The sequence below is a fragment of the Tupaia chinensis genome, unplaced genomic scaffold (assembly GCF_000334495.1).
Source record: "Tupaia chinensis unplaced genomic scaffold, TupChi_1.0 Scaffold000315_1, whole genome shotgun sequence".
NCBI classification, from domain to species: domain Eukaryota; kingdom Metazoa; phylum Chordata; class Mammalia; order Scandentia; family Tupaiidae; genus Tupaia; species Tupaia belangeri.
Window position 1 is genome coordinate 2,080,314 of NW_006159808.1, and position 9,730 is coordinate 2,090,043.

The following is a 9,730-nucleotide window of genomic DNA, read 5'->3' on the forward strand; positions in this document are numbered from 1 at the left end:
TGACCCCCCCCCCGCGCCGCCCGGCCCCGGCCCTCGCCCCGCCGCGGGCCGCGGCTCCTCCCCCCGAGCTCGGCCTCGGGAGAAAACGCATTAATAGGCAGGGTACCGGGGAAAGCGGGAAGCCGGGGTGACAAACGCCGAGGGAAAAGGGCAATTGGAGTGCTAAAGACATGCAAATCGGCGGTGGGAGGGCGATACTACCTAGAAGCAGAGGGCATTTAAACATTATGAAATGTGTGAACAGGCGCTGCCCGGGCATGCAAACGCTGCGAAGTGGAGCACAGAATGGCCTAGGAGGAAAATGAGCAGGAAATTCGCAAATGAAGTCCGAGAAGTCGACAATGCACCCGAGCCCAAACTGGAGGCAGACACAATGCACCGTGAGCCCGGGCCGGCCACGACAATCGGAACTAAAGAGGCAGGCACAAAAACGACGACCAGCTGCCACAGTGTCCTTCTGTGTCTGCGGTCATTAGTTTGAATCCCAGCACAGCTGGCTCTGTTAGGGCCTTAATTCAATGGACCACGGACAGGTCTCAATTGTACAAGCCATTTGGTGGCGGGGCTTGGCGGGGGGAAGAGGGTGGTGTTCCACTTGTTTAAAAGAAAGGAAGAAAAGAAAGATGGACTGGAAGGAAAAAATTTTAATACAAGCGCATGTCACAGGTTTTACACCCAGTGCCTGCAGCCTCTGTGAGACTATCCCCATCGGATTACTGCCTCTTCCCAAGACAAGAGGAAAACATGCCACTTTTAAAAAAGGATCTTTCAGTTACTGATTTTTCACATGGAATAAAATGGGGGTGGGGGGAGAGACCTTAGGTGCTGTTTCCCCCAAAGAAATCATTCAAATGATGTTTTTTCTTTGGTTCCGTGGAGGAGGAAAGTTTAATGGCAGCTGGGCATTTGCATCATCTGCTCAGAGGCCATAATACGCTTTAGGACAAGGTTCTCAGTTGTCTGTTACAGACAGAGCTCCAGCAAGCCTTTCGAGAAGTGAAGCACAAAGTGTATATTCACCTAAAAAAAACCAGTTTCTTTGTTTCCAGATTTTTTGCCAGAATATCATTCTTCCAAAGCCCACACATTGGTGTGGAATGTAGAGCCCAGGGGACTCTAAACGGGGGCCCAGCAGTCTCAGTCTCCAATATTCACAGTTCAAAATGGATATCAATTATAGTAATTATGCTTATAATTAGATTAATGAACCATGTATGCCCAAACTCCAAGTGCAAAAACTTCCAGACCTACCAGATGAGGTGCTCTAAAAAGAAAGGTTTATGTAAACAAACCCCTATTAGGCAAAGTAAATCAAGATAAGGAACCTCACCCCAGGCTGGATTAGAAGCTAGCAGGCGTGTTTCAATCACAGCAAGTCCCTAATCACTCAGGAGCCTCCTCTGTGGTTTTGCATTAGGGAAAACTGCTCCCTTCTGAGGGCTGATGGCAATACAAAAGGTGCCCCCCAAATGCTCCTGGCTAAATATTCTTGAGGCTTGGGAGGGGGTGGGGGAAGACACAGCCAGACTCTGCATCTCGCTTCAATTTCTGGGAATCACATTGTAACTGGCAGCTCATAATAACTGCTGCTCAGTCCAAACTAGTTCCACCAGCCATACCGTAGCATGGGCTGCTGAGGGGAGGGGAGAGTCCAACATTCTCGTCTTTTGACCTTGTTCCCAATAAAGAAATAATCCACTGTCCCCTTCTCAAAGTCTTGGAGTGGTGTTTCCAAACAGCAGCTTTCTGGCTTTCTGGTTGCCATCACCTCCCCCCTTCCTACCTCAAGGTTTAATGCCACCAGGAACTGGAGAGAATGACTGTGCCCAGTATCCAGGTCATTATTGTTTAATCAATGCAGCCCTGGAGCATGAGAAAGGTACCTAAGCACAGCTATTGTTTGGATTTTATTTTAAAAAACAAAATAAGACACACACAGATAACTACAGTACTCTCCCGGAGCTCAATTAGACACCCAGACTCCACGCTCCCCCTTTGCCTTTAAACAATGTGACTGTCCCTGTCTAATATTGTATGTCTGGACTGCCAGAGACACAGAGATCAAAGGTCACATTTAACATTCAGGAGGAGGGGCGGGTGCAGATTAATTAATAAATTAATACAGCGCCTTTTTTTTAACTGCTGGAGTCCAGCATCCATAATCTACTTTTACAATCCCAACGGACAGCAAACATTTCAGAGGAAAAAAAGCCAGAGAAAGAGAAAGAACGATCACTTACCAGTCTCTTTTTATTTGGGGAGCCTTAGAATTTGCAGACGCTGCCAGTCTGCCTTTAATTAGTTGCACATCACCCCTAACACAAAGAAACACAAATCCAGATGTGTCTTGGCAGCTCCAATTACTACTTTAATACTTGTAAACAAACTGTTGGGGGGGGACATAAATAAATATGCGGATCAAAAAAAAATACCTGTAAATGGCTTTTTTTTCTTGTTGCAGAGAGGAGGAGGAGATGGTGTTAGTGGTGGGGGTGGAAGAGGAGGAGGCGGGGGGAGCGAGCCGAGTGAGTGTCTGTGAGCGCGGGGCTGCTGTCGGTGGTCTCGGCTCCCGGCGCGTTGCTCTCCGTCCGTCTCCAGTCGCTGTGTGCGAGGGAGGGAGGGAGCCGGGGAGTCTCTCCTCTCTCGGCTCTCCCACCCTCCCCCTCTCTGTTTGTGTGTGTGCGTGTGTGCGGTTGCTGGGGGAGGGGAGCGAGAGAAAGGCGAGGGAGGAGGTGGGAGCTGGGGGCGGGGAAAAAGGCCGCCCGCCCGGCACGCAGGCCGCCGATTTCCCTCCGCTCGCAGATAATTGTTCGGAAGGGCTGGAGGGAGGGCGTTCCCGCCCCTGCGTCTCGCTCCGCGCGGGGGGTGTGTGCGTGTGCGGGTGTGTGTGTAAATAAACTTGTCTGGGTTTTCCTGGCTGGGTTGGGAAGAGCAAGGCGGGAGAAAGAGAAAAGGTCGTGTGTGTTTGAAGAATGCTCTGAGTTCGCACCCCGCCGCCTGCTTCTCGTTTTCCTGGGGCACCCTGGAAGACTTTTTTTTTTTTTTTTTTAATCAGTGCCATCGAGATCTTTAAAGGAAGGGAAAACGGGTGGGCGTTCGGCTTGCTCAGACCTCTGAACTGGCATTATGCCCAAATGTAAAAAGAGAAAAGAAAAGAACGGTGACGTGATGCCCGACCGACCTCAAGATCCATCTCGATTTCTGGTTTTGTCTCTCCCGGCTCTCTCCTCCTCTCGCTCTCCCTTTTCCCAGCCCTCCTCTTACTATTCCATCTGGTAGTTTCAAGGATTAAATCAGATTTTTAACTCACTGCCCTATTTTTCATTCCAAACTTTACTTAAAAACTCCTTTTACATCTAACTTAATCTATTTTATGCTAGTGTGTGATTAACATTTCTTGTCACTTGGGAAAAAAATAGTTCAATAATTGAATGATAAATCTTTTTACCACAGGTCAGATGTAAATAAAACTCATAAATGCAGCTAGGAATGAACCTCTTCGCTGCTGCTGTGAAGAGTAAGAGCGGTAATGGGCATTGCTCTCTTACTACCGGAGTGTGCACTAGTGAAAGTGGTTATGAAATAAGATAAACTTATGACTCACTCTTAGTAGTTTTAAGATACGCCGGAGTAGGAAGGACAGCATTTTCAGATGTGTTGAACTGGTGTTATTAAGGCAGAGCACGTTTTGTACTCAAACTTTACATCATAAAATTTTACAATAGTACAACTTCAGAGAAGAAAGAAAGTAGAATGAGTTGTTTCTTCTCTAAGTGCAAAATGCTGAAAAGACATTTGAAAGCACTATTACTTCAATTTTTAAAAGATGGACCTTGGCGTAGGGAGATTTCATCCATGACAGAGCCTAGGTTGTCCATGGTGCCTGCCAGCGAAGGCGCTGTGTGGTCAACGCAATAGGGGACAGTGTATTTTATGGCTGATTAATATGCACTTGGGCTATTTTTAAAAATATAAACTGAGTTTGGTTATAACTGGTTATTTGGCATCTACAGACGAAATACTGAGTGGTTAGTAGTTATTTAAGTTAATATAGTAAGATTATCTTTATACATGCGCTAGTGCTTTGTAAAAACGGGGAAGAAAATTTTCCTTGCCTCTGAGCTAAGCATCATAAGAATTTATCAGTAAAATGTAGTCACTTTTTGTTGAGTGAAAACTTTCTAGGAAGGTGAGAGTCATAAAGGCCTTTTCATTTCATTTATTTTTATTTATTTTTGCTATAGGGTGCATGCACTTAGCAGAGAGAGGGAGAGTGAGAGAGCACTCCTGCCCCCAAGGGGAATGACCACACTACAATCCCTTCTTCATTCTCCTCATGGATTCTGGACGCACAAGCACACACTCACAGCATGTTTCTCAAACTCTCGGGTCCAGGACTCAAACTGTGCAGTTAGCTATGTGGAATCCAGCCATCTTAACCGCTATGCCACCTGGCTGGCCCCCAACTTTTAAAGTATCAGTTCAGTGTTAGAAGTTCCACAGTTTGCAAGTATGCAATAAAAAAAAAAAAAAAAGAAGAAGAAGAACTAAAAGCATCATACTGTCTTACTCCAAATTTCCTTTCTAGAAATCTTCCTTCTTAGAAACTCTTTATTTCATGCTTTTCTTTCTGGGACTCTTCAAGCTTGCTTTCAAAAAGAAGTCATAAACAAATGAGAGAAAATAAGCTCTGAATTCCAAGAGAATTAATTTTCTAGCTGATAAGGAAAAACTGCAGAACACTTAATTAATGATAAGACCTACTGAGACTGGCCGGTGGAGTGACAATAAGATACTTAGACCCACACAGAGGTCCCCAGGTTTGTGTCTCAGGGCTGCCTACGCAATCTTGGCACACATGCCTGTCTGTGATTGGGCTGGCTGAGGCTGGGGACAGATCACGGCACGAGGACCCTGTTGAAAGTACTTGTCTCTCTGTCTCTTACTCTCTCTGTCTCTTTTTCATGGAGACATTAAACAAACAACCTTATGAACTATTGGGTCACCTGAAAAGTCATGACACATTTTTGCATAGAAAAACACATCTGGGGGACCAGCAGTTAGCGTAATGGCTATGTTGCTGGACTTCCATGTAGTCGACTGGGGTTCGCATCCCGGACTTGGTGGCTTAAAACTCATGCCTGGTGCGTGTGCATGCATGCCCAAGATCCCGAGAGAGAACAAATGGAGAAGAAGGGATTGCAGCGTGGCTATCCCCCCTGGGGGTGGTGGCGTCTGTCTGGCGAGCACTCGCGCTCTATAGCAAAAACCTCTCCAAAAAAAAAAAAAGAAAAGAAAAGAAAAGAAAAACACATCTGGGGGAGCACCAGTTGGTGTGATGGTTATGTCGCTGGACTCTCATGTAGTTGACTGCAGTTTGAGTCCTGGACCCAGTGGCTTAAACTCACACCAGGCGTGTCTGCGTGTGTGCCCAAGGTCCAGAGAAGGGAATGGAGGAGAAGGGATTGCAGTGAGGCCGCCCCTCCTGGTGATTTCTCACTTTCGGTCTCTCTTTCTGGTGAGTACATGCACCCTACAGCAAAAACCTCTCTAAAAATAAATAAATAAAATATTTAAATAAAAAAATTTAAAAAAACACATCCCGACTTTTCCAACGACCCAATACTTACTATTAATGACCTGCTGCAAGTACATTAGACACACACTGAGAAATGTGCAGATAAATTTTGATTTGTCCTACACAGCAGTATTACTGTTTTCCTTTTACTAATAGGAAATTGAAGCCCAGAGGGAGTAGGTAACCTGCATTAGGTCACAAAGTTGTTTTGTAACAAGGCTGAAATGTGTACCCAATCCTATCTGCAAAGCCTTATGCTTAAACTGCTCCCCTACTCTATCAATAATTTATTAATCAATAAATCCTTGCTGGATACTAGAAACTTGAATTTAATTATGATGTCAGTTGAAGACGTAGAACAAATTACAAACACTATTACCTAATGGCTCAGATGCAGCATCCGTTGTGTTTCTACTGAGGAGCTGATGGTAAGCATAGACAAGCATAAAGGCAAGGATCTCTCTTCTGGTCTCCCTCACATTCTTCTGTTTTGTTTTGCTTTTGTTAAATACTGGTTTAGACAGTTGCTTATCCACCATGTCTCACAGAGGCCCACATCCTTTGTTCTCTTCTCTAAGATAATTTATCAAGGTTTTGATAACAATTGTTGAGAACACTTAGTTCTCTGTTAACTCTTACCTAGGGTTCAGGACTCTGTGATGCCCCACACATGAGGTTTGTTCCCTCTGCAAAATGCCTGCTACAGTTTCAGTTACCTGGAAGTGGTTTGTGCCTTTATCTGCTTTCTAAGCCCCGTGATCCCAAGTTCTGTACAGGATCTTCATCCGTGGGAAGGGAGAAAAATCCCAATCTGAGTATGACCGGGAAAAAAGTCTTCTACTCTGCATAAATGTTGTGTTTGTTGTGCTATGAAATACCTTTAAAGTGCTCCTTTATCTCGCGGTCAGAATAAGTGTCATCGTCATTATTCCAGCATCTCTGAAAAGGTCTTTTCCTGTTGTAATAAATAGACCCTTAGATAAATCCACACAAACACCATACATGTATATTTTTGTTGATTTAACAGTCCGAGGTGGCGATTTCATGTCAGAGGACTACCCTCCTCTGTGAGTGATTTGTGGACCCAGTTTCCGTTGATCCTGAGGCTTTGCCATCCCCCGTCATCACCTGCACCAACCTGGCAGGAGGGCAGGGGAAGACGTGATCCCTTCTGAAAGACCTTGGTGTGGACGGGGAACAGTGCTGCAGCTCAAGTGCAGCTGTCAAGAGCTAGTCATGCCGTATCACCTGCAAAATCTGCGAGGCAGCCGCTCCTTGGTGCAACTCCACTACTGTGGAGCAGAGAAACAACTGTGGTGGACAGCTGGCAGTCCCCCTCCCTCCCGAGTTACCACTCGAAGAAGAGCTTGCTGGAGAGAGTAAGCAGAACACACAGGCCTGAACGGACTCCTCTCCCCTGGGAACTTCATCACTGACCACTGTCCTTAGAGAGTACCACTAAAAACGATCTTAGTGACTTTGGGGAAAGTTTGGCAACTATGAAGAAATTATGCTTTCTTAGATAACTTGTGGGACAGCCAAGCCTAAGTAAGACCATTCAAACAAGAATGGACTAGAGAATAAAGAAAGCAGAAATAATACAATCAAAGGAAATACCATAATCTAAAGGAAGCTAACTGAGAAATAAATCTTAGACACTGGCAGCTTGTCTGCTGGTGTTTTTGGAACCTAGAGTTAACCTTTAACCCCTTAGCGATGAGACGCATCCTGTTAGTTATAACAAATACCCGACATTCGAGCTGAGCAAAGTGTGTGGAACTCCCTTACCCAACATCAAGGACCTAGATCACGAGTCACGTCATGGCCTCTGAAGACCAACACTCCCCACAGTAACCACACCATAAATAAGAACCAAGGTGCCATGCCCCTCCTACCAGAATATGCCAATCAAACAACTGGGAATCATGTGTTTAATTCTTTGACTGTGGCTTTCTGAGATTTTTTATATATTTGACTTCTCTACCAGACATTCTTCACATCAAGGCTTGTGTCATTGTCAGCTCTGAGTCCCATCTCCTGTTTAACCACCTGTCACATGGCAGGGTCCCAGCGTTCTGTGCCATGCCCAGTGAAAGAAAGTAGCATTCGCAAATGCACAGCATGTGTGGAAGCAAGTCCAGCACTGTCTGTGGGATAAAGGTGCGAAATTCACACAAAGGTATTCTAAGCGCGTCTCCAACTGGCCCCATCTTTTGAATCTTATCTCCTATTAATCCCTCCAAGAAGTTCGAGAAGGTTCCATTCTCCCAGAAAACATCCTTCACCTTATCATGACCAGTGGGAAGAAAACCTTCAGTTTGTGAGGAACCATGAGCTAAAAGAGACTTTTAAGTATAATGAATTACTATACTAGAATAAAATACTATTTTTAAATCCCCCTAGTGAGCATTTAAAGGAAATGTTTATTAGTTTTTTGGGTGACTTCCAATTGAAATTTGATGCAACTGCTTAAAATCAATATTCTACACACCTGCTATTTTCTGTCACTTCTTTTTTTTTTTTTTTCCTTTTCTTTTTTGTCATAGGGCGTGTGTACTTGCCAGAAAGCCAGAGAGAGAAAATGATAAAGTGCTCCCAGGGAGGATGGCCACGCCCCAATCCCTTTTCTCCATCCTCCTCTCAGGATGTTGGGCACACATGCACATGCGCCTGATGGGATTTCAAGCCACTGTTCTGGGACTCAAACTGTGGTTAGCCAGATGGGAGCATCTAACCACCACCCTTCCTTTCACGTCTAATTCAACATAGGCATGTCGTTACCACCATGCTGACCTTCACATTCCAAGCTGGTGCTTTCAACCTGCCAGCACGGCCCTGGGGAGCAGCGAGCTGTTTTTCTAGCTATCTTCACTCTCTTACCTTGTCTTTCCAGTGACTAACCGGATATATTTGTGGAAGGGTTGGCCGCCATTAAGAAATAAACAAACAAACAAAACACCTGTGACAGTTGACAATAATGGGTTTGTGGGGTTAAACCCATTACCTGATGGCCTCATTAACACTATATTCAAATCGAGTGGCACACGGTCATCCAGATTGGAAACTAGACAGATACGGACCAGGTATGTGAGCACTGAGCTCTAGGGTTGTTCTTCCTAAGACCAAATCTTGTCTTGCCTCATTCTTACTTATACGGCATTTTCTCTGGCCATTTAACTTCTCATTTCTATCAACATCCAACTCTGGAATTTCACGGCAGTTCAGCTGGAGGTTTCCCAAACACAGGTACCCTACACTTCCCACAGTGCACCATGGGAAGGCTCCAGAGGGGTGCTTCTACCCAAGGCTCTCTCACTTAGCTTGTGCTCCACTAGTTACGGTCTGGCTTGGTCTTTACCACATATTTGGCAGGCTTCGTTCATTGGATTATTAGAAAACCTAAGAATAACATTCAATTTTAGTACAAAAGTTGGAGTCATGGCAAGTAGCTTCCGGACACCAATGGTTCTAAACACAAATTGGCAATGGAAGCCTCCACCTGTTTTTCAGTCTCTCTTTCCTCTGTCTGGCAGTATCAAGGTTTTTCCCTCCAGGAAAACATGCTTCAGACCCAGGGCTCTCTGCGCTCTCTGGAAAGCATAGCTCTTCAGATGGATAAGTAGTAGGAAAGTAGGGTGTTGTGGAGGAAGCTTGTGGGGATCTGCTCTTGCTGACCAGGAGCACCTCATACTGAGTGTCTCCAGCACTGTGCGCAGTGGCCCTGCTGCCCCCACAGTGGTCCCAATCGTGGCAGCATCAGTCCCTTCTGTCCTCTGTTACTCTCCTGTGCTCAAGTCCTTCTTGACAGGATCTACTGAACTCCAGAAATCAAGTAATAGAGTCCTCTGTCTGCCCGTTTTTCTTATTAGCCAAACCCCAAACTCAATAACTCAAGTATTGTTCTTAGCTCAGTGGAAAGTGCTGGACCATTTGCTAACAAAGAATCTTATATACAGACCTTGGACATGGAATTGGTGTTAGCAAGTGGTCTCTGACTCTGCAAATTGTCACACTAATTATTACAAACTAGAAAAAAAAACCCAAGAAATGTTAATAATGAGTTCTTTCTTTTTTTTTTTTTTTTTTTGAAGAGGTTTTTGGTAATGACATTGGTAGTTTAAGAGGAAAAAAACTACAGGGGTATGTACTTAT